Source organism: Stenella coeruleoalba (assembly GCF_951394435.1).
Source record: "Stenella coeruleoalba genome assembly, chromosome: 7".
In the NCBI taxonomy this organism is placed as follows: domain Eukaryota; kingdom Metazoa; phylum Chordata; class Mammalia; order Artiodactyla; family Delphinidae; genus Stenella; species Stenella coeruleoalba.
In genome coordinates, this window is record NC_137153.1 from 14,076,961 (window position 1) to 14,103,330 (window position 26,370).

The 26,370-nt window shown below is 40.7% G+C and overlaps 1 long non-coding RNA gene across 2 annotated transcripts in view; it reads left to right on the forward strand.

Moving 5' to 3' along the window:
• LOC307188528 overlaps positions 1 to 26,370 on the forward strand; it is a 60,470-nt gene that overhangs the window by 21,249 nt on the left and 12,851 nt on the right. For both annotated transcript variants that reach the window (XR_013828967.1, XR_013828968.1), the window contains exons 2-5: positions 333 to 1,335; positions 2,857 to 2,956; positions 3,288 to 3,580; positions 9,839 to 9,925. This is a non-coding gene — a long non-coding RNA (uncharacterized lncRNA). The remainder of the gene's footprint in view (positions 1 to 332; positions 1,336 to 2,856; positions 2,957 to 3,287; positions 3,581 to 9,838; positions 9,926 to 26,370) is intronic.

Genomic DNA, 26,370 nt, shown 5'->3' on the forward strand with positions numbered 1-26,370 from the left:
ATTACAGTGGTTTCCTGCGGCTGGAATGGGGGCTGGGGGGTGGGGGTGGGAGGAGATAAAACAGAGGAAGAGAAAGGCAAGTTGATGAAGTACCTCACATGCTGTGCTAAAAACTGTGGATTTATCCTGAAGGTCAATGGAAAGATCATGAAAACCATCCTTTCTAGGATGAACCCACTGACTGCAGTGTCAAAGGAGGACGGTGTGGGAGGGAAGAGTCTAGAGGCAGGGAGGAGGGTAACCCAGAAGAGAAGACGGTCAGGAAGCAAAACTGAAAAGATGTGGTGACCAGTTGGATTTTCTTTTCTTTTCTTTTTGTCTGTGCCCCGCAGCACGTGGGATCTTCATTCCCCGACCAGGGATTGAACATGTGCCCCCTGTATTAGAAGCGCAGAGTCTTAACCACTGGACCATCAGGGAAGTCTCCGCAGTTGGATCTTTATGTTTAGGGTACGGGTAGTTGAGAAAAGGGGAGATTCTGTTAACTTTCGAAGGTTTGGACCTTTGGATGGATGATGCCGTTACTCATCTCGGAAAAAGAATAAAAAAGAAGAGTAGTTTCGGGTGGAGCAGGAGTGGAGAGAGGAGGGTGGTTAGTCTGTGAACGTGGAATTACTTGAAGGAGCCCTGGGTGTAACTGGGGATGTTTAGTAGGCGGTTGGCTAAATGGACTTGGAGCTCAGAAAAGAAATACGAGCTAGAAAATCAGAGTTTATCCGCTAGTCAACTAACCATCAACTAAGTGATCGAGTTATTCAACTAAATAATAGTTGAAGCCATGGCTGTCCCAGTTAAAGAAGCTGAGCCTGTACTCTGGGTGCCAGGCAATTCACACGTCTGAGCTCGTTAACTCTTCCTTATGACCCCATGAAGTCGGTCCGCGTATTGGCCCCACTTTATAAGAGGGGACACGTCAGAGATGTCAGGGAACCTGCCCAGGATCACACACACACAGCCTGCAGCCTGCAGGTTCTGAGTCTAGTGCCCACGCGCTACCCCACGTGCCGGGAATGGACTCCGAGCGAGAAGAGAACTGAGCTGAGGTCAGAATCACAGGGGCCACTGGCGTTAAGGGATGAGCAGAGAATGGGAGTGGTAGAAGAATTCGGAGGGTTGGCATGGAAGTCAAAGGAAGGCGTTTCCAGAAGGGAGGTGAGTGGAAGGACCTGCTGACAGCTGTTCTAGGGAAGCCATGTGTACACACCCTGGGATGGAGGAGCACACAGCCAAGTGAAGACCTGCAAAACCAGACTCAGTCAGCAGCCTGAGAGAGCTCGAATCTCCAAGCTCCACTTCACTGAGGCTGGAGCAAGTGGCATGGGATCCAAGAAACAGGTGCGAGACGTGTGTGCAGTTGACTGCACATTCCCTTGGCATGTTTATAAATACGTTCCCTGTGATGCTTACTACAGAAAGCTTATGCCACAGAGATGGTTAATTTATTTGTACGACTTAAATGTGTAGAAATAACGTGAGTATGAGGAAGAAAGTGGAAACTGTTCAGGCCTCAGTCCATCTGAAGAGCTGTCCATCTCGATTACCCAGTGCTGACCTAGCCCAGAAGTGCAGTGCCAACACATACTGACTTTCCTCTGCCTCTTATTTCCCTGTTCATCTAACGCTTCTTTATTTCCCTGATTACATTGCTCATTTTGTTTCCTTGTATTTAATGCATAGTTGTTCATAGTTGATTCCCTTTTATAGTCAGCAATATCCAAATCCATACAGTAGGCCTGGCATTGTGTTTCTTGCAGGCCTGCTTCAGGGTGTTACTGTCCATTGCCTCCAGATCATGTTCCTAGTCACTCAGGAAAGATTTCCCCTCAAAACCCCATTTGCATCTGGGCTTTCTAGTCCTTTGTTATGTCTCAAACATTTAGTGATCACTGGCTGGACTCCCATCATTTCTAGGGAGAATTATTGAACACTGTTAAACTAGAAACATCTGTAACTCTTCAACCTGATGTCCATGGCACAGAGTTGCCCATTTGGGAAGCAGTTGAGTTGCAAACCAAGGCCTGCAATTAGAGAGGTTGCCCTTGAGACTTTTTTCCCCCTAATATTGCAATATTTATTTATTTATTTGACTGTGCTGGGTCTTAGTTGCAGCATGCGGGATCTTTCAATTGCGGCATGTGGGATCTTTAGTTGTGGCATGTGGGATCTTTTAGTTGCAGCATCTGGGATCTTTAGTTGCGGCATGTGTGGAACTAGTTCCCTTACCAGGGATCGAGCCCAGGCCCCCTCCATTGGGAACGTAGAGTCTTAACCACTGGACCACCAGGGAAGTCCCGCCCTTGAGACTTTTAATTTGGGGCTCAAATTTTTAAAAATCTGAAACCAGTATTTGTTTTCTTGTATATGGAAACTTAAGGCATTTTGTTTTATTTTGTTTTTTCCTGATGGCCTGTTACTGAGACCTCTTGTTGAGCCCTGGTTTATGTTGCTCTGGAGACCATCTGTCTCTTTGAGACAAGCTCTGGAGCTTCCCAGAGTAAACTTCTCATGTGAGGTGGGTAAGCCCCCAAATTAACGACAGAGCCAATTCATGATATAGAACTTAAGCAGCTATGTTAAAAGTATGGGCATTAAATTTGAAAAGCGAGCTGATTAGTATTTCCTAAAAAACAAGCAAACAAATGATAACAACAACAAAATCCTTCCAATCAGAAGAAGTCTCAGGAGATGTCTTAGGTATAAATAATTGTACACATTGGACATCTTAAGCTTGTGAAAAAATGAGAACACACATAAACTCTTCCCCTGATTTCCACCTGAGAGCTTATGCATGTGCCCTGATTTAGAATCTGCTGCTTCTCTGTTCCCTAATTGACCCCTTTCTCCTGTTTCCTTCAGGCTTAAATCCTGGAGTTGCTGAGGGTAGGGTGTGGAGAGAAGCAGCAGCGGTTTCAACCTTCGCAGGCTCCTCCCAGGAGAGAAGGAGGACCTGTTTTATGTGAGTATCCTTAACAAAAGGAGTTTCAAAATAATGACGCTAATGGAAAACTAATTCACAGTATGTTTGTTGCAATAATAATGAGCTACAGACAAAATCGCCTTTTAGAATGTCTTTAAAATCTTCCATCCGTTAAAAAGAAGAAGTTAACCTGTTTTATTAACTTATTTTTGAACTCAGTACAAGAATATTCTTTTTGATTAAAACTATTTAAAGTTTCCCTTAAGATTTCCTCTGAACCTGGAACATTTGTGCTGAGAATGGTTTTTGCAACTGGGTTGAAGAAGGTAACCTCTATTACCCAAACTTAGTTAGCTTTCTGCCTTTGCAGTGACACTTAGGAAAACTTAATCCACCAAGGAGCCTCCAGTGAAGCCCTTGAGGAGACAGCATTATTAATCACCAAGGGGCTGTCACCTACGATGTCAAGCAGATGCTGCTGCAGCTGTAGGAAGGGACCTGCTTCCCAGAGGCCCTCGTACTGGAATTAGGATGCACTTGGGAACTGGCAGGATGCCAGACAGGCAGCCGTGGCTGTAACGGGGCTCATGGTGGGGATCTTCTTGCTCAGAAACTTTTCATCAGAAGAGCAAACACATGGCCTCCTTTACCTGGACACGGACAGTAAGTCACACTGGGGACCTGGGACTTGTTCACAGCATTGGCATGTAGAGGTCGTGAGCACCCTGACAAACCTGATCTTTATTTTTTTGTTTTGTTTTTTGTTTTGAACATACTAACTTTTTATTCAGTTTGTGTCACAATAATGATAGTAATCTAATAGTGAAATAGTTTGATACAATAGCAATCAACGTTTAAAGTATTTTATGTTTTGAAGTATGGCTCAAGGAACACCCATTGCTTAAATGCACTTAGACATAACAAGACAATATTTTTCTATTGGCATCATTGACACCTATGAACAAAAGCCTAATAGATAGATAAAGGTTTAACCTTCCTTTTCTTTGGTGGCTGTTGAGAGACTTTAAAAGAACAGATAACTCATTTCAACAGGAATCTGCTACTGATATTAACCTCTACATAATCCCTAGCTAAGACGTGGAATGCCAAAAACAAACTTTTGTTAGCTTGACCCTCCTCCACCCCCTAACAATACAAGTTATCCCTAAACCCATGTTTTTATTTTAGATGTATTGATCTTCTAGTATAAAGCTTGGCCTTTTATTATTTTTTTTTTAAATATTTATTTATTTATTGGCTGTGTTGGGTCTTAGCTGTGGCACATGGGATCCTTTGTTGTGGCACATGGGCTTCTCTCTAGTTGTGGCACATGGCTCCAGAGCATGTGGGCTCTGTAGTTGCGGCACTTGGGTTCCCTAGTTGTGATGCATGGGCTCAGTAGTTGCAGCACGCGGGCTTAGTTGGCCCCCAGCATGTGGGATCTTAGTTCCCCGACCAGGGATCGATCCCGCGTCCTCTGTATTGGAAAGCGTATTCTTAACCACTGGACCGCCAGGGAAGTCCCAAGACTTGGCCTTTTAAATACCAAATGCAATCAGTGGCCAACAACCTGACTCCTGGAGAGTGAGAAGAAAGCAGAACGGAGAAATTTCTTTGAATTGTTTGGTGACTTTTAGCAAATTTAAAGAGGTCAGTAAATCCTGAGGCTTGGAGCTAAACCTACTGGTAAATAGTTAATTACATTTCTTAGACACTACAGTCTTTATCTTGTGATGAACCTGACCTTTAAATATCATAGAAATAAAGTCAGAAAAAATGGACCTCCAGAGAGAACTGAATCTAGGAGAACTGTCCAGTTTTAGGAGCCCATGGACTATTTAGAATAAATGTTAACATGAAAATAAATTTTGGCAGGAAAAGAGGCCAAGAAGGAAGGGAACTTGAAAATAAGGCCTTTGGTTTCCTGGCAGTCTAAAAGAGGCATTGGACTGACAGTAAACGGAATCATAGCCCAGATCACAACGATAATTTTGCGATTTGTTGGAAACAACCTACTTATCAAACCGAGAAAGATGGAAAGATTGATTAAGTGTGCCAGCGTGTGTTCTTTGTAGACTCCAAGTGCCTGTCGAAGCTTCCTAGGTACAAGCCTCTGGTTGGTCGGTAATGATAACAATAACAGTATTGACAGTAGTAATAATAATGTCATTGCCAAGTGTGCCAAACATTTTAGAAATGTGGGCTTATTTGACCCAAGCAACATTATTTCATGAGGTAATTTTTCAGATAGGGGAACTGAGGCCCCAAAAGATTAGGCAGCTTGGCCAAGATCACCAAGCTGGTAAGTAGTGGAGCTGAAACTGGAAAGAAGACAACAATAGGCTGTTAGCCCGTTGTCTCAGTGAGTAGTAGAAGGAGTGGAATGAGAGATAAGAGAGTCTAAAACAACAGTATGACTCAAAAAGGCTGCAGCCCACAACCTGAGTATAAACGAACCACACATCCCCTCTAGGACTCAGAGCCTTACTTCTTGTACCCCCTTAGTCTATGTTCTATTAACCTGGCTTGAGACCATTCTTCCTTGGATGCTTATAAACTTGAATCAGCTAAACAGTTTCCTACAAAGTCAGATATGGAAAATTGCCAAAATGTCCATCCTTTGGATAGAGTTTCTAAGTGGTTATAATTCTAGGAGTAAAATGATAGTGCCAGACACTCAGTAAACATTTGTTGAATGAATGAATGAGTTAATAAATGAATGCGTGGGAGGATAAGATACTTGGGTAGATGGTAGGTTGTTGGGAGTTATTCAGCATTCAGTAATAATTTATTGAGTGTCTACTGTGTACTGTGATTGATGTTTAGTGTCAGTGAGGACCAGCTCAGCAGCAAGCCACCACTGTTTTCTCAAAGTGCAGGCTACAAAACCGTACTATAAATCCTTAGTTTTCTCCCTTGTACAATAAAAGGTTTAACTGACGGTTTTTATGGTACCTTCGATTTCCCACTTTCTGTGAGCATATGACTCTCAATATATTTTTAAAAATAAACTAAAATTTCAGAATAGTTTTAGATTTATAGTTGCTAACAATACAGAAACTTCAATATACCTATACCTATATCTCTATTATTTAACATCTTACATTCATGTGATATATTTGTTGCAATTAATGAATTGGCATTGATAAATTGTTATTAACTAAAGCCCATACCTTATTCATTTTTTCTTGTTTTTTTTTTCCTAATGTCCTTGCTCTGGACACCACATTGCATTTACTGTCAAGTCTCCTTAGGGTCCTCTGGGCTGTGACCATTTCTTAGACTTACCTTGTTTTTGATGACCTTGACAACTTTTGAGGAGTACTCGTTAGGTGTTTTGTAGAACGTCTCTCAATTGAGATTTGTCTAGTATTTATCTTGTGATTAGACTTGGGTTGTGTGTTTTGGGGAAGAAGGCCACAGAGGTGAAGTTCCATCTTCATCACATTATATCATGGGCACTTACTGGGAACGGACTCATAACAGTGGATGTTGACCTTGATCCTGGCTGTGGCAGTGTGTGTCAGGTTTCTCCACTGCAAAGTTGGTTGTCTTCTCCCCACCGCATGCCACATCCTTTGGAAGGAAGTCAGCCTGTACAGCCCACACCCGAGGAGTCAGGATATGGTCCACCTCCTTGAGTATCTGCGAACAGTTTTTGGAATTCTTCTGCACATGAGATGTGTCTATTCTCCCTCATTTATTCATATCAGTATGAACTCATGGATATTTTATTTTATACTTTGGATTATAATCCAATAGTACCTTCTTTTTTTTTTTTTTTTTTTTGGCTGGCTGTTTGGCTTGTGGGATCTTCGTTCCCTGATCAGGGATTGAACCCATGCCCTCGGCAGTGAAAGAGTGGAGTCGTAAGCACTGGACTGTCATGGAAGTCCCTCCAATAGCACTTTAAAAATGTTATTTTGTTGCTCAAATTGTTCCAGCCTTGGCTGTTGGGAGTCCTTTTAGTTTTCTCCTGTGTCCTTTTGATATAAACCGTCATCAGGTGTTAGTTTTTTTCCCCCAACATTTTCTTACTTTCTGACACTACAAGAAGCTCCAAGTTCATCTTGTATATTTCCTGTCCCAGTCCTAGAATCAGCCATGTCCTCAAGGAATGCTGGTTCCTTTTATTGGAGAATGGATTGGAAACGCAGACCCAGGCACTAGATGGACTCACTGCCTCTGGAGTGTCATAACTTCTGGGCCCTCTCTGCTGATGGAGCTGGGAAATATAGGTGCATATAGTAATCTATGTGCACACATCTGTAGGTATTTCTCTATGTAACCATTGTATTTATATCAAGCTACACATGAGTTTATGTTGACGTCTCCAACTCTAATCTGTTTCTAGATGAACTGTTCTGACCTTCTCCCCTTGCTGATGGGTAACCTCCCTCTCCTGTCCCCACCATCTGCCACTCATTTAGTTGTTCTGTTCCAGCATTTGTGTACAGCAGTGTCAGAATTGTTAACCCGTATCCTGCAATAAATAATTTTATCAACTAGGACACGGTGCTTACGTGCAGTGTCTTTTGCCCTCAGTTTTATAGGCTCCATTTACAAAGTTGCTCAGGTCAGCACCTTTCCCTCTACCCCAGGCTCCAGTGAGGTTGTTTTGTGCATTTGTAATACAGTTAGATTGTTCGATCACATTCTGCATTCCATCCTGCGATACCCCAACCTCTTAACTATACTTTTTTTATCATGCATGCATTAAGGATCAGTCTTCATGCTGTAAAGGTCTATGGGTTTTGACAAATCCATAGTGTTAACTATCCACTATTACATTATGATACAGAATAGTCTCACTGCCCTAAAATATCTCCTGGACTTCACCTAATCTGTCCTCCCCCACCTGGAACTCTGGCAGTTATTGATCTTTTTACCATTTCTATAGTTTTACCTTTTTCAGGCTATAATATAATTGGAAACATATAGAATGTAGCCTGTATAGACTGGCTTCTTTCACTTAGCAATAAGTGTTTGAGTCATTCATGTGTTTTTAGAGTTCAATAGTTTATTTCTTTTTATCACTGAATAATTTTCCATGATACTGATACACCACAGTTTGTTCATCCTTTTACCTGTTGAAGGACATCTTTGTTGCTTACAGTTTTTACAGTTATAAATAAAGGTGCTATAAAGGTTTATGTGCAGGTTTTATGTTGACATACGTTTTCGAATTTTTTGATCAATGTCTTTTTAACATTTTTCAGGTTGATTGTAATTGTTGATTTGTAATTATCTAGCTTTTATATGACTTCTCAAATATAGCTATTTAAAAAATAATTTTCACATAATAAGTCTGTTCAGAATCAGGTACCATTTTTTATAAAAGTATAAGCAATGAACCTGTAAGTGTTTTATGGAATAAGAGAACTCTAACTATAGGACATTTTAGAAGTATTTACATTTAATATTCTTTGAAATATGAGCAGACATGTGGTCTGCCAAGGCCATTTCTTTTACACTGCAGGGAAATTTATAGGTGTTAAATTAGCTGCAAAGTTGTTCCTTTATTGCTCTGTCACTAATAAAACATGTTAAAAATTGCATATTTGGAAATCCAAATAGAAGCATTTGCAAGTTGAAGTTCCCTTTGTGTATATACATATCAGATAGGACACAGGAAATGCCAAGAAATAGTAAGCTATGGAAATATTTTCCCTGGATATTTCATCTCTAAATACATGATATGTTTTTACATATATTATAATCCTGTTAAAACATCACTTACTGTTTCATAGGATGTGGGCATGTACTAGAGTGGGAGGCAAATATAGCCACTAAAATTAGCCTAAAACATGATAACAATTCTACCAAAAGAAAGCCTTTCTATAACACTGTCTTCTGTCCTTGGCAAGTTAGTCTTTGCTTTTATCACTAATATTCCAAACGAGGCTCCTTTGAGGATGAAGTAGCAAAAATTGTCCCCACATTGTTACCACCTTACAGAACTTTCACTGCATTTTCCCACAGAATCCGAGTGACTTGTGCTGATTGGACCAGCAAGGCTGAAGTGTAAAATATCCTGCATCAGGAAAGCTTCAGCAGTGTATGCTGGGCTTCCCTGGTGGTTCAGTGGTTAAGAACTCCCCTGCCAATACAGGGGACACAGGTCCGAGCTCTGGTCCAGAAAGATCCCACATGCAGCGGAGCAACTAAGCCCGTGCGCCACAACTCCTGAGCCTGCACTCTAGAGCCCGTGAGCCACAACTGCTGAGCCCACGTGCCACAACTACTGAAGCCCGTGTGCCTAGAGCCTGTGCTCCGCTACAAGAGAAGCCACTGCAATGAGAAGCCTGTACACCACAATGAAGAGTAACCCCTGCTCGCTGCAACTAGAGAAAAGCCCACGCGCAGCAACAAAACACCCAACGCGGCCAAAAACAGATTAATTAATTTTCAAAAGAAACAGTGTATGCTATGTTTTATTTTGTGTCTTAAGTTACTCAATGTAAAATATTTCAGAAAATGGGGAAGGCCAAGTATCAGTGAGAATGAGAGGCTTAAGACTATCATACTTGTTCAGTGTGTTTCTCTTCTCCGTAGAAATTAGAGGCTTTTTAGTGTCAGAAAATTAATGAGTCCAAACTATGTTGGCAAATGCTGGGATTTTCTTCCCTGACCTAAAAGTTTCAGAGATTTCTCCACTAGGAGCCTGACTTGCTCAGAGGTGAGGACTGGCTTCCCAAGAAGCTCGGGGGGTGGGGTGGTTAGGGCTTTAATTCAGTGGAAGAAATTCATGAGAGGATTCTTGGGAGTTTGATTTTCTCTGAAGCAGAGCATACCTTATGATCCATTTGATGGGGGCTTTTATAGGTAGACTATGCCCCTTTAATATACAAAATTATAACAGGGAAAAATCTTCTACCTCTCTTTCACAAAAAAAATATGTTTGTTTCTTTTATTTTTTAGCTGGAGAAACAGCAATACGGAACAAGACATTGAGCCCCTAGATCTTCTTGCCTTGTTCCTGGAATACTCTCAATTATGCCAGTACAGGTGAGTTGATATACAGGTCTCTGGGGAAAGGACATTTACAGAGATTGTTCTTCCCTGTATCCCCCTGATGTGCCAAACTAAAGTTACCAAGGATCCTCCAGGAGGAGAGGGATCGACACTCTGTCCCCTTCCCTTCTGAGATTCAGCTTTCTAAGGGCTGAGATAGCCCTGATGGAGGGTCCCTGGTAGCGAATAAACATTAAACTTCCCCCAGGAAAAAAGAGGGAGTCTGAGTCAGGAGCTTAGGCTCAACACCAGAGCCTAGAGATCTGTAGGGGAACAGCGTGTTCTAGATAACAGTGTGCAGCTGTGTTTAGAAACCCAATTATACCCGGGCACCTTGGCACAGTGGTCGTGTTTGTGGAACAGTGGCTGACTGTGTGAGTATAAATCCAATAAGCCTTAGGAGTCTGTGTCCTCAGGGCCACCCTGCTGCCTGCACAGGGTTCTGAAGCAGAAAGGACATCCTCACAGCAGGACAGGGGCTCACTGGAGCCTGTCAGAATCAGTTTTCAACAGGGACACTATGTAGAAGTGATTAAAACCAGAACTTTTAAAATTGAAGTACAGTTGATTTACAATGCTGTGTTAGTTTCTGGTGTACAGCAAAGTGATTCAGATATATATATATATATTCTTTTTTGTATCCTTTTCCATTATGGTTTATTACAAGATATTGAATATAGTTACCTGTGCTATACAGTAGGACCTTGTTGTTTATCTATTTTATATATAGTAGTTTGTATATGCTAGTCCCAAATCCCTACTTTATACCCCACCTTGGTAACCATAATTTTGTTTTCTTTTTCTTAATCTATTTTATTGAAGTATGGTTGATTTACAATGTTGTGTTAATTTCTGCTGTGCAGCAAAGTGATTCAGTTATACATATTTATGCATTCTTTTTCATATTCTTTTCCATTATGGTTTATCACAGGATATTGAGTATAGTTCCCTGTGCTGTACAGTAGGACCTTGCTGTTTATCCATCCTATATGTACTAGTTTGCATCTGCTAATCCAAAACTCCTAATTTATCCCTCCCCACACTTTGGTAACCATAAGTTTGTTTTCTATGTTTGTGAGTCTGCTTCTGTTTTGTAAATAAGTTCACTTGTATCATATTTTAGATTCCACATATAAGTGATACCATATGATATTTGTCTTTCTCTGTCTGACTTACTTCACTTAGTATGATAATCTCCAGATCCATCCATGTTGCTACAAATGGCATTATTTCATTCTTTTTTATAACTGAGTGGTATTCCATTGTACATATACTACATCTTCTTTATCCATTCATCTGTAAATGGACATTTAGGTTGTTTCCATGTCTTGGCTATTGTAAATAGTGCTGCAGTGAACATTGGGATGCAGTTTTTTTTGAATTATAGTTTTGTTTGGATATATGCCCAGGAGGGGGATTGCTGGAACATATGGTAGTTCTATTTGTAGTTTTTTAAGGAACCTCCATACTGTTCTCCATAGTGGCTGCACCAATTTACATTCCCACCAACAGTGTAGGAGGGTTCCCTTTTCACTACACCCTCTCCAGCATTTATTATTTGTAGACTTTTTATGATAGCCATTCTGATTGGTGTGAGATGATACCTCATTGTAGTTTTGATTTGCGAGATATTGAGCATCTTTTCATATGCCTATTGGCCATCCATATGTCTTCTTTGGAGAAAAATCTATTTAGGTCTTCTGCCCATTTTTTGATTGGGTTGTTTGTTTTTTAATTGTTAAGTTATATGAGCTCTTTGTATATTTTGGAAATTAATCCTTTGTCGGTTGCATTGTTTGCAAATATTTTCTCCCAGTCTGTAGGTTGTCTTTTCACTTTGTTTATGGTTTCCTTTACTGTGAAAAAGCTTGTAAGTTTGATTAGGTCCCATTTGTTTATTTTTGCTTATATCTATTGCCTTAGGAGACTGAGCTTAGAAAACATTTGGTATGATTTATGTCAGAGAATGTTTTGCCTATGTTCTTTTCTAGGAGTTTTATGGTATCCTGTCTTACATTTAAGTCTTTAAGCCATTGTCAGTTTATTTTTATGCATGGTTTGGGGGAGCATTCTAACTTCATTGATTTACATGAGGCTGTCCAGCTTTCCCAATGCCACTTGCTGAAGAGACTGTCTTTTCTCCAGTGTATATTCTTGCCTCCTTTGTTAAGATTAACTGACCATAGGTGTGTGGGTTTATTTCTGGGATCTCTACTCTGTTCCACTGATCCATATGTGTGTTTTTGTGCCAGTACCATGGTGTTTTTGTAAAATCAGGACTTTTTATAGACTGATCAGTTCCCTCCCCCTGGAACTTTGAAACAAGACTACTCCCTTTGGACTAAGTTCCCAGGTTCCTGGACAATTTGGGGAATGAAGAGTCCTAAAGAGAGAGATACTGAATTACCTACAATGTAGAGGGATGGAGGCTTAAGCAAATACTTGGAAAAATAAAGAGAGATGCCCAAGTTTTGAATCCAAAACCAGTGGAGGTCATACAGATTAATACACCATTCATTGGGACTCACCAAGAGCTCAGGTGTTTGCCAAACTTGTTGAACTACTGAAAAAAATTTCTTTTAAACTAAGAATCCTGAAGGACTAGATTGCAAGGAACACTGGTTGGAAAATGCTTCTCGAATGGCAGAATTTTAGATACTGAATCATAACAAAGGAGCAGTCAGTTTGGGGCAGGGGCTCTTTCCTGGTACCTGCCCTTATGATTGCTTGACTGTCTCAGGGTAGACTAGCCCCACAGGTCTGTGGCAGTAATCACAATGTTCTAATAACTCCAACCCAAGGAGGGCAGAGGAGAGGGTGCTGAGCTGAGATCACAGCCTTCTCCTTGGCTCTGTCCATCCATCCTTGGCCTTTGAATAATAACCCCCTGCAATCACTTGTTGGCACTGGGTATAGGGATTTTCGTCCATTTTACTATATATCCTCAGTGCCTAGACTCTGCCTGGCCCAGTTTAAATGTTCAATAACTGTGTGTTAAACATTGAACTTCTGGCCTTCTCTGTCCTGGCAAAGTTACTAGAAACCTAACACATTGTTTCCTTTGCATAGTTTGTGCCTTGCACTGCAGGTCAGATCCTTGTGAAGGTTCAGGAAGTGTGAGAGTAGCAGTGACTGGGAATTCCTGACTGGGTTTGGTAGGCCCAGTCCTCAGCAACACATGGAAAATAATGTTTGATTTGTCAGTCAGATGAAACCCATATCTACCCAAGTCAGACCAACCTGGCATGGCAGGGGCAGGGGTGCAATGAAGCCATTTCAAGCTCTACCAGCTGAATCACTATCCCCCCAACCCTGCGTTGCCCCATCTAAGGATGACGGGCAGTGTGTTTAACAAGCTGTATGGCAACGTAAGTTTTATAAACAGATGTATATAAATAAATCATTATGTAAGTAAAAACCTAAAATATTCCCTTTTGGGGACTTCCCTGGCGGTCCAGTGGTTAAGACTTCACTTTTCAATGCAGGGGGTTGCAGGTTTGATCCTTGGTTGGGGAGCTAAGATCCCACATGCCTCGGAGCCCAAAAACTAAAACATAAAACAAGCAATATTGTTACAAGTTCAATAAAGACTTTAAAAATGGTCCACATCAAAAAATCTTTAAAAAAAAATTCCGTTTTTATTCTCTCAACTAAACTAAACTCATTCTGAAGCTGCTAACTCTGTGGTATAAATTAAAATGGTCATCCAATCATTCTAAATATTTCTAAATCGTTATTGATGTTTAGAAATTACTGGGTGGTCTTCTGTTTGATAAGCTATCATGAAGCTGGACGCTGCCCGTCTCTAAGCTATGATTCTGCAGAGGAAACGAGCTCTCCCGATGCCTTCCCTGTGAACTTGATGGTCATTAGACCTGGGGCCAGGCATGGCTGCAGTGGGAGAGTGACCAGGCGGGCTGTCCCTCATGTTCTGGATGCTGGCGCATCTCACAGAGCCCGTACCTGGAGGGCCTTTGCTTCCACCCTCACCTACAGCACTGCCCCAGCCAGCCTGTCCCTCCACTTCTGCCCCCCTGGGCCCCTCCTGAGGTCAGACAGGGACTGCGTCCGCTCTGCTACCACCTTGGCCTGCTCGGCTCATGCACCAGCGTCCAGGTGCACCCGTCCCAAGTCCCATTGCCACCTGCTCGGTGGCCACTGGATGATGTCATTCGGTGATGCGTGGTCTAACCTCAGCTGTTTACCAGCCTTCAGGACTGTAGTTCTGTGTGATAACCTGCAGGAACACCATGCCAGTGCATGCAGGCTGAATATCAACCCTGGCCCCGTCCCTTCTGAGTGGTTCAGAGAGTCCCGAAGTCTTATGCATGTGTTAGGGCTAGGCCGCAAACCCTCCCCTTCTGTCTCACGGTACCTACCATTTCCTCCTCTGTCTCTCACCTCCGTACAGTGGCTCCCACGTTGATTTGTTGATTCCTGGAACCATCCCTCAGGTAGTATTGCCCTTTGGGTGCTCTGTCTCTGAGCTGAAGCAGAAGGCCCCCTCCACTGGCCGGATGGGCCCACAGTTGTCAGGCTGAGCTGCCTTATTCTCTTCGTGACTTGCTCCTCACTGCACCCTGAGTCTCTGGAACCATACCAGACAGTAACCCCAGCATCTACCCCGGCAGCTGACTGTTGCCCACACAGCTCACCATCTTCTGGATTAAGCCTGTACGTTTTCCCCCAGTTTTAATGAGAAATAATTGACGTACAGCACTGTATAAAGTTAAGGTGTTCAGCGTAATGGTTTGACATACATATATTGTGAAAAGCTTATCACAATAAGTTTAGTAAACATTACATCTCATATAGATAAAGAAGTTTCTCTTCTTTGTTTTTTTTTTAGAAGTTTTTCTTCTTGTGATGAGAACTCTTAGGATCTACCCTCTTAACTTTCAAATATACCATACAGCAGTGTTAACTGTCGTCACCCTGATGTACGTCACATCCCCAGGGCTTATTTATCTTATAAATGGAAGTTTGCACCTTTGACCAATCTTATTCCATCCCCTGCTCCTGCTGCCTTTGGTACTTTGGTAACCACAAATCTGATCTCTTTTTCTATGCCGTTTTTCTTTTCAAGATTCCACATGTAAGTGAGATCATACAGTACTTGTCCTTCCCTGTCTGACTTATTTCACTTAGCACAATGCCTTCAAGTTCTATCCACATTTTGCAAACGGCAGGATTTTCTTCTTTCTTATGGCTGATTATTCCATTGTACTTATATACCAAAACTTCTTTATTCCTTCATCTTTCAGTGGTCACCTCAGTTGTTTCCACGTTTTGGCTATTGTAAATAATGATGCTATGAACATAGGGGTACAGATATTTCTTCAACATAGTGTTTTCGTTCCCTTCGGATATATACCCAGAAGTGGAATTGCTGGATCGTATGGTAGTTCCATTTTTAAGGAACTATAATAATTGGATTATTTGGGGTTTTTTTGCTGTTGAGTTGTATGAGTTCTCTATATATTTTAGATATTAACCCCCTATCAGGTGTATGATTTGCAAATGTTTTTTCCCATTCTGTGGGTTGTCATTTCATTTTCTTGATTATTAATTTTGTTGTGCAGCCTAAATATTTTGACACTCTTTCTACTCTGGGTTATTTTTTCCCCAATAGCTTGGTAGCTTAAGAAGAGGTCTTTAATCCCCAATGGGTTAAGGACGTTTTGCTCAACACACGTGGGCATCAGAAGCAGCCATTTGAGTGGGACCAAGGCATGAATACTGAAAACTCCATAGGTGACCTGGATGTTCATCCAGGGTGAACACCAGGCTTCCCTGGTGGCGCAGTGGTTGAGAATCCACCTGCCAATGCAGGGGATATGGGTTCGAGCCCTGGTCCAGGAAGATCCCACATGCTGCAGAGCAACTAAGCCCCTGTGTCACAGCTACTGAGCCAGCGCGCCTAGAGCCTGCGAGCCACAACTACTGAAGCCCGCGTGCCTAGAGCCCGTGCTCCGCAACAAGAGAAGCCACCGCAATGAGAAGCCTGTGCACCTCAACGAAGAGTAGCCCCTGCTCGCTGCAACTAGAGAAAGCCCGTGCACAGCAACGAGGCCCCAGTGCAGCCAAAAATAAATAAGATAATAAACAAACAAACAAACAAAAAACATCTAAGAGAAGAGCCCTTAGCTTAGGGGCCCTCTGTTTGGGTCCAAAGCACGTACTCAGTTGTCCCCTCCATTTGTAGGCCCAGTGCTAGATGTACCGACATGCCTCAATCGGATTGATTCTTCGGAAATTCGTGGTTGGTTGTTATCTGGGCCTCCTGCCACTCTGTAAACCACCCCTATGGACAGTGATGCACAATTTCCTTTAGGTTAATTCCGTAAGTTGCATTTCAAAAAGAAAAAAAGACTTGACATCACAAGGAAACCACTTTTAGTTGCTTCATTTCCTGGAGCCTACAGCTTTTTTTTTTTTTTTTTTGGTACAGCTGGCAAAATGCCTGGGACAAGATGTATTCAATTCTAGTCAAAGCAGAGCTATGTCCGGAGAAACAGACGGCCCACCTAAGGTGAAAAAAATTACTTTCTTGGCAGGCAAGCCAGGGTGATTTATTCACCTCTTCCTCTAGGAAGGCAGGAATGTGTGCAGGCAAAATAAATACAACATGTTACAAGCACATTCCACAGATGAACAGAATAATTGGTGCTGAACCAGGCAGTGGGAGGTATCCTCCTGTGTCCAGACAGGCTCAGGGAACTTGTCACACACGCATGAAAGTGCCCCCAGAACTGGAAAATCACTCCATCGGGGAGGTAATAAGAATCAGGACGTAAGTGAAGAGACCCATCGTAACCCTCTCTGAGAGCCCGTGATGACACGCTGAGAATATCAGGGACAGGTATAGGCTCAGAAAAATGACTGGCTATACACAAAGCAGTAAGAATCGTATTGTGCTCCATCTAAAGAAACCCTGTCTGGGGTTAATGAGGTAGACAGGTAATCCGCATTTGTTTAGAAAAGGGGCGATACGGCCTCAGAATTTGTTGCTGATTATCTAATACTTTTCCTGGTGGTTACTCGTGTTCAGATCACCTGGAAAGTACATCCCACTCAGAAGGCTTTTCCGATACCTGATGAAACACCCCCTAAGTGTTTCCGCTCTTTTGTTCTGAATCTGCATTCAACAAGTAACATTCTGATTATGAATTTGGTCTCCCAGTTACCTTGATAACGGGCGGGATTGAGGAAACAAGTTTGGAGGTCACTGGAAAGGCTTATTATATACTTGTTACAAATAAGTGAATTTGTGTTTTGTTTGCTATATCAATCTTTTGAAGGTGTAGTTAGCACAGGTTAGTCCTGCAACCTACATGCCTGCCAGGACAGGCAAAATCCACTCTTTGGACCTGCACAGCTGAGTGCCAGAACCCGGAATCTCTGGCCATTGCTCCATATGCAGTCTTGTGAGGCTCCACCCACACAGCCCAGGGTCTGTGCCTCTCTTTAAATTCAGCATAAACCATCCCCCATAGTCACCTCCCTACCGCTTCTTTAAAATTAGCAGAGGGTAATTCTAAATTATCTTCTCTGCAATGACTTCTCATGTCTTGTAGCCTGGAACCTTAGGAAACAAGTTGCATTACCTGTGATCACACTGTGACCATGTAGTTTTACCCAGTTGCAAACTTTCAGCTTCCTGTGGTCCTTCCTGCCTTCTTCACTTGGAGAGCTGGGCCATGGTTAGGCCACATGAGGATGTACTGAGGGTCCCCCTGCACCTCTTGATCAAGTAACTTGAAAGGAGTGCATGTTCTCATCCACAGGAGCAGAACTAGAATGGCACTTCTGTCTGTCAGCTGTGCCCTCAATAGCTGTGAGCTTGGCCCTTCCCCCATCAGAGAGACGGTCCTTCTGTGACCTGCCCTGGCATCCTCATCCCTGACTCTCACAAAGGCACCATCGCTTCAAGGACTTTTGCTTAGTCTTCACTTTCCTACGGAGTTAAGTTGGTGGCACCGTGCACTCCTTGGTGGACACTCCACACTGGTTGTTTGCTGGAGGGCATTTGTCCACTTTGGTGACCAATAGTTTTTGCTCATTTCCAGAATGAGATGGAAGCAGGAATGACCCAACTCTGGGAATTACCTATTAGCCTTACATCCGAGAAATTGCCCTGTATCCCTTGAAAACAGCAAGCTATCTTCCCTTTAAATGCAAAATAGAAATATCAGTATTGCATATTAATTTCTTCTTCCCCTAATTGGGAGGGTTGGCCGAAGGACTAATAATGATGACTGTTGTAAAAATGTTCTTAAAATAGTCGCTTCATAGATAAGAGATGCATTTACTGCAACCGAGATTTATGAAGGTTCTGTGAGATGGCAAAATGGGGTTTGCAACGCAGGATGTTTATTGCTTCCAGGGGCTGTGGCTAATCTCTCATGAAGCAAGTTTTCAGTTGGGTAGAGATTGAGTAATTAGAACAGAGATGCATTGTGTAACTCCTTCTTCCTCTTTATTTATTGTGAACCAGTGAATACCCTCACTCTCAAGCTGCAGGCCAGCTTAATAGATTTGATTTTTGAGTGTCTCGCATCATGAGAGCTCAGCAGTTCTTGCAAGAAGTGCCCACAGATAACCAAGGCCTTGTATCTGTCTCTGTGCTGATGTTGAACTGGTCTGACAGATACACCTAAGGGCATCCTAATACCCTTTTCTTTAAAGGGAAAGAGAACTGACATTTACTGATTACCTACTTTGTAGGCATACTATCTTTATTTCTCATGGCTGATCTATGAGATTGGTATTATTTTCCCTATGTTATAGGTGGGATTGACACCAGAGAGATTAAGTAACTTGCTCCAGGTAATAGAAAACCTTCAAAGCTGAAGACAAACGTGCTCTCTTCTGCTCAGTTTTATACAGGAGAAGTGAGGTGATAATACAGTAGAGCTGGATTTCTGGATTTAAAACCAGGCCTATCTGACCCCAAAGCCACTGCTCCTTCTGCTGTGCTGTGTTGCCATATTGACATACAAGAGGCTCGATAAATGCCTAAGGGTTTTTTTCTTTTTTTTTTTTAGTTTTGCTACTCTGAATTGTTTTTTTTCAATTGTGTGTGTATCTGGCAAAGTGCACATAATATATAATTTACCACCTTACCCATTTTTATGAGCACAGTTCAGTGGTATAAATACATTCATAATATTGTGCAACCATCACATCTCCATAACTTTTTTCATAAAACTGAAGCTCTGGGACTTTCCTTGTGGTGCAGTAGTTAAGAATCCACCTGCCAGTGCAGGGGGCATGGGTTCAATCCCTGGTTCAGGAAGATCCCACATGCCATGGAGCAACTAAGCCCGTGCGCCACAACTACTGAGCCTGCACTCTAGAGCCCGTGAGCTACAACTACTGAAGCATGCATGCCTAGAGCCCTACTCTGTACCAGGAGAAGCCTGTACTCAATGAGAAGCCTGTGCACCAAAAGGAAGAGTAGCCCCCGCTTGCCACAACTAGAGAAAGCCCACGCGCAGCAACAAAGACCCAAAATGCAGCCAAAAATAAATAAAATTTAAAAAAAAAAGAATCTTAAAAAAAAAAAACCTGAAACTCTATTCCTACTGAACAATAACTCCCTCATCCCTCTTCCCCTAGCCCCTGGGAACCACCATTGTACTTTTTGTCTCTACAAATTTGACTATTTTTAGTACCTCATATAAGTGGAATCACAGTATTTGTCTTTTTTGTGATTGCCTTATTTTAGCATATTGTCCTCAAGTTTCACGCACACTGTAGTATATTGTAGAATTTCCTTCGCTTTTAAGGCTGAGTAATATTTCATGTATGTATGTATTGCATTTTGCTTCTCCATTCATCTGTCAATGGACCCTTGTTTTCACATTTTATTTATTGTCAATAATGCTGCTGTGCACATAGGTGTACAAATATCTCTTTGAGACCCTGCTTCCTTTGGGATATATACCTCAGAAGTAGAATCGCTGGATCATATGGTAATTCTATTCTTAATTTTTTGAGGTACCTCCATACTATTTTCCACAGCAGGTGTACCATTTCGTATTCACACTAACAGTGCACAAGGGTTCCAATTTCTCTGCATCCTCGCCAACACATATTGTTTTGTTTTTTTGAGAGTAGCCATCTTAATGGGTGTGAGGTAGTATCTCATTGTAGTTTTGATTTGAATTTCTCTAATAATTAGTGATATTGAGCAACTTTTCATGTGCTTATTGGCCATTTGGATATCTTTGAAACTTGTATATCAAGTCCTTTGCCCATTTTTGATTGGGTTGTTTGTTTTTTGTGTTGTTGAGTTTTAAGAGTTCCCTCTATGTTCTATATGTTCTGGATATTAATTCTGATATTAATCAGATATATGATTTACAAATATTTTCTCCCATTCTAGGGGTTGCCTTTTTACTCTGTTGATAGTGTCTTTGATGCACAGAATTTTAAAATTTTCATGAAGTCCCATATGGTGTCACATCCAAGAAATCATTGCCAGATCCAATGCTGTGAAGTTTTGACTCAGGTTTTCTTCAAAGAGTTGTTTTTTCCCCCCTTAGGCCTTACATTTAGGTTTTTTATCTATGTAGAGTTAATTTTTATATATGGTGTTAGTTAAGGACCCAACTTCATTCTTTTGCATGTGGATATCCAGTTTTTTCCAGCACCATTTGTTGAAAAGACTTCTTTCCCCATTGAATCGTCTTGGCATCCTTGTCAAAAATCAGCTGACAATAGATGCAAGGGTCTATTTCTGGGTTTTCTATTCTATTATTGTTACGTCTGTCCTTATGCCAATACAACACTGTTTTGATTTCTATAGCTTTGTGGTAAGTTTTGAAATCAGGAAGTGTGAGTACTCCAGTTTTGCTCTTCTTTTTCAAGATTGTTTTAATTATTCAAGGTCCCATGAGACTCTCTATGAATTTTAGGATGGGATTTTTCTATTTCTGCAAAAAAAAATGTCATTGGGATTTTGACAGGGATTCCATTTAATTTGTAGATTGTTTTGGGTAATATTGACATTTTAACAATATCAGGTCTCACAATCAGTGAATGTGGGATCTATTTTCATTTATTTATCTCTTTAATTTCTTTCAGCAATGTTTTATATTTTTCATTGAACAAGTGTTTCACTTCCTTGGTAAAGTTAATTCCTAAGTATTTTATTCTTTTCCATATTATAAATGGAATTGTTTTTGTAATTTCCTTTTTAGATTGCTCATTATTAGTATATACAAATACAACTAATTTTTATGTATTGACTTTGTATCCTGCTACTTCGCTGAATTCATTTATTAGTTCTAATAGTTTTCTTTGTGTGGAATCTTTTAGGGTTTTCTATATGTGAGATAATGTCCATCTACAGAGATAATTTTACTTCTTCTTTTTCAGTTTGGATGCCTCTTATTTCTTTTTCTTACCTAATTGCTCTGGGTAGAACTCCAGTACTATGTACAGTGGAAGTGGTGAAAGCAGGCATCCTTGTCTTGTTCCTGATATTAGAGGAAAAGTTTTCAATCTGTCACCATTGAGTATGATGTTTGCTCTGGGTTTTTTGTATATTGCTTTTACTGTGTTGAGGTAGTTTTCTTCTTCTATTCCTAGTATTTTCAATGTTTTTACCATGAAAGGGCGTTGAAGTTCGTCAGAATCATTTTCTACATCAATTGAGGTGATCGTGTGTGATGTTTTTTCTTTCTCTCTGTTAATATAGTGTATTACATTGATTTTTGTATGTTGAACCATCCTTGCATTCTGGGAATTAATCCCACTTGGGCATGGGGCATAATCCTTTTAATATGTTGTTGAATTTGATTTGCTAGCTTTTGTTGAGGATTTTTGCATTGATGTTCATGAGGGATATTTGTTTGTAGTTTTATTGTTGTGTCTTTATTTGGCCTTTGGTGGAAGGGTAATTCTGGCCTCATTGAATGAGTTAAGAGGTGTTCCATCCTCTTTGATTTTTTGGAAAAGTTTAAAAGAAGGATTGATATTAGTTCTTCAAATGTTTGGTAGTATTTGGTAGTGAAGCAACTGGGTCCAGGGCTTTTCTCTGTCTGGAGATTTTTAAAATTCAATCTCCTTACTAATTGTAGGTCTATACACATTTTCTATTTCTTCATGATTTAGTCTTGGTTGGTTTCGTGTTTCTAGGAATTTGTCCATTTTATCTATGTTGTGCAACATGTTGGTATATAATTGTTCATAGTACTCTCTTACATCCTTTTTCTTTCTTTAGAATCAATAGTAATGTCCTCCCTTTTATTTCTGATTTTTGTAATTTGATTATTTTGTCCTTTATTCTTAGTCCAGTAGCTAAAGGTTTGTCAATTTTGTTGATCCTTTTGAAGAGCCAACTTTTGGTTTCATTGATTTTCTTTATTGTTTTTCTCTTCTCTGTTTTGTTTCTCTCTATTCTAATCTTTATTATTTCCTTCCTCCTGCTAGCTTTGTGTTTAGTTTGTTCTTTTTCTAGTTCCTTAAGTTATAAAGTTAGGTTGTTGATTTGATTTTTTTTTTTTTTTTTTTTGCCGTACTGTGTGGCATGTGGGATCTTATTTCCCCTGACCACAGATTGAACCCATGCCCCCTGCATTGCAAGCATGGAGTCTTAACCAGTGGACCGCCAGGGAAGTCCCATCTTTCTTGTTTTTTTATTGAATATAGTTGATTTACAATGTTGTGTTAATTTCTGCTGTACAGTAAAGTGATTCAGTTATACATATATATACATTCTTTTTTCTTTTCTTCTCCACTATGGTTTATCTCAGGATATTGAATATGGTTCCCTGTGCTATACAGTAGGACCTTGTCATTTATCCATTCTATATGTAATAGTTTGCATCTGCTAACCCCAAACTCCCAGTCCATCCCTCCCCCAACCCCTCCCACTTGGCAGCTACAATTCTGTTATCTATGTCTGTTAGTCTGTTTCTGTTTTGTAGATAAGTTAATTTGTGTCATATTTTAGATTCCACATATAAGTGATATCACATGGTATTTGTCTTTCTCCTTCTGAGTTACTTCTCTTAGTATGATAATCTCTAGGTTCATCCATGTTGCTGAAAATGGCATTATTCCTTTCTTTTTTAAGGCTGAGTAGTATTCCATTGTATATATATACCACTTCTATTTTATCCATTCAGCTGTCAGTGGACATTTACGTTGTTACCATGTGTTGGCTATCATAAATAGTGCTGCTGTGAACATAGGGGTGCATGTATCTATTCAAATGAGAGTTTTGTCTGGGTATATGCCCAGTAGTGGGATTGCGGGATCATATGGTAGCTCTACTTTTAGTTTTTTTTTTTTTTAACATCTTTATTACAGTATAATTGCTTAACAATGGTGTGTTAGTTTTTGCTTTATAACAAAGTGAATCAGTTATACATATAAGTATGTTCCCATATCTCTTCCCTCTTGCGTCTCCCTCCCTCCCACCCTCCCTATCCCACCCCTCCAGGCGGTCACAAGGCACTGAGCGGATCTCCCTGTGCTATGCGGCTGCTTCCCACTAGCTATCTACCTTACGTTTGGTAGTGTATATATGTCCGTGCCTCTCTCGCGCTTTGTCACAGCTTACCCTTCCCCCTCCGCATATTCTCAAGTCCATTCTCTAGTAGGTCTGTGTCTTTATTCCTGTCTTACCGCTAGGTTCTTCATGACATTTTTTTTCTTACATTCCATATATATGTGTTAGCATATGGTATTTGTCTTTCTCTTTCTGACTTACTTCACTCTGTATGACGTACTCTAGCTCTATCCACCTAATTACAAATAGCTCAATTTCGTTTCTTTTAATGGCTGAGTAATATTCCATTGTATATATGTGCCACATCTTCTTTATCCACTCATCCGATGATGGACACTTAGGTTGTTTCCATCTCTGGGCTATTGTAAATAGAGCTGCAGTGAACATTTTGGTACATGACTCTTTTTGAATTATGGTTTTCTCAGGATATATGCCCAGTAGTGGGATTGCTGGGTCATATGGTAGTTGTTTGTAGTTTAAGGAACCCCATACTGTTCTCCACAGTGGCTGTATCAGTTTGCATTCCCACCAACAGTGCAAGAGGGTTCCCTTTTCTCCACATCCTCTCCAGCATTTATTGTTTCTAGATTTTTTTTTTTTTTTTTTTTTTTTTTTTGAGGTACGTGGGCCTCTCATTGTTGTGGCCTCTCCTGTTGTGGAGCACAGGCTCCGGACGCGCAGGCTCAGTGGCAATGGCTCACGGGCCTAGCCGCTCCGCGGCATGTGGGATCTTCCCAGACCAGGGCACGAATCCGTGTCCACTGCATCGGCAGGTGGACGCTCAACCACTGCACCACCAGGGAAGCCCTGTTTCTAGATTTTTTGATGATGGCCATTCTGACTGGTGTGAGATGATATCTCATTGTAATTTTGATTTGCATTTCTCTAATGATTAATGAAGTTGAGCATTCTTTCATGTGTTTGTTGGCAGTCTGTATATCTTCTTTGGAGAAATGTCTATTTAGGTCTTCTGCCCATTTTTAGATTGGGTTGTTTGTTTTTTTGTTATTGAGCTGCATGAGCTGCTTATAAATTTTGGAGATTAATCCTTTGTAAGCTGCTTCATTTGCAAATATTTTCTCCCATTCTGAGGGTTGTCTTTTGGTCTTGTTTAGGTTTCATTAGCTGTGCAAAAGCTTTGAAGTTTCATTAGGTCCCATTTGTTTATTTTGGTTTTTATTTCCATTTCTCTAGGAGGTGGGTCAAAAAGGATCTTGCTGTGATTTATATCATAGAGTGTCCTGTCTATGTTTTCCTCTAAGAGTTTGATAGTTTCTGGCCTTACATTTAGGTCTTTAATCCATTTTGAGCTTATTTTTGTGTATGGTGTTAGGGAGTGATCTAATCTCATACTTTTACATATACCTGTCCAGTTTTCCCAGCAGCACTTATTGAAGAGGCTGTCCTTTCTCCACTGTACATTCCTGCCTCCTTTATCAAAGATAAGGTGACCATATGTGCGTGGGTTTATCTCTGGGCTTTCTATCCTGTTCCATTGATCTATCTTTCTGTTTTTGTGCCAGTACCATACTGCCTTGATTACGGTAGCTTTGTAGTATAGTCTGAAGCCAGGGAGCCTGATTCCTCCAGCTCCGTTTTTTGTTCTCAAGATTGCTTTGGCTATTCGGAGTCTTTTGTGTTTCCATACAGATTGTGAAATTTTTTGTTCTAGTTCTGTGAAAAATGCCGGTGGTAGTTTGATAGGGATTTCATTGAATCTGTAGATTGCTTTGGGTAGTAGAGTCATTTTCACAATGTTGATTCTTCCAATCCAAGAACATGCTATATCTCTCCATGTATTTGTATCATCTTTAATTCCTTTCATCAGTGTCTTATAATTTTCTGCATACAGGCCTCTTGTCTCCTTAGATAGGTTTATTCCTAGATATTTTATTCTCTCTGTTGCAGTGGTAAATGGGAGTGTTTTCTTGATTTCACTTACAGATTTTTCATCATTAGTGCATAGGAATGCCAGAGATTTCTGTGCATTAATTTTCTATCCCGCTACTTTACCAAATTCATTGATTAGCTCTAGTAGTTTTCTGATAGCATCTTTAGGATTCTTTATGTATACTGTCATCTCATCTGCAAAGAGTGACAGCTTTACTTCCTCTTTTCCGATTTGGATTCCTTTTATTTCCTTTTCTTCTTTGACTGCTGTGGCTAAAACTTCCAAAACTATGTTGAATAAGAGTGGTGAGAGTGGGCAACCTTGTCTTGTTCCTGATCTTAGTGGAAATGCTTTCAGGTTTTCACCGTTGAGGACGATGTTGGCTGTGGGTTTGTCATATATGGCCTTTATTATGTTGAGGAAAGTTCCCTCTATGCCTACTTTCTGCAGGATTTTTATCATAAATGGGTGTTGAATTTTGTCGAAAGCTTTCTCTGCATCTATTGAGATGATCATATGGTTTTTCTCCTTCAATTTGTTAATATGGTGTATCACATTGATTGATTTGCGTATTTTTAAGAATCCTTGCATTCCTGGAATAAACCCCACTTGATCATGGTGTATGATCTGTTTAATGTGCTGTTGGATTCTGTTTGCTAGTGTTTTATTGAGGATTTTTGCATCTACGTTCATCAGTGATATTGGCCTGTAGTTTTCTTTCTTTGTGACATCCTTGTCTGGTTTTGGTATCAAGGTGATGGTGGCCTCGTAGAATGAGTTTGAGAATGTCCCTCCCTCTGCTATATTTTGGAAGAGTTTGAGAAGGATAGGTGTTAGCTCTTCTCTAAATGTTTGATAGAATTCACCTGTGAAGCCATCTGGTCCTGGGCTTTTGTTTGTTGGAAGATTTTTAATCACAGTTTCAATTTCAGTGCTTGTGATTGGTCTGTTCATATTTTCTTTTTCTTTCTGATTCAGTCTTGGCAGGTTGTGCGTTTCTAAGAATTTGTCCATTTCTTCCAG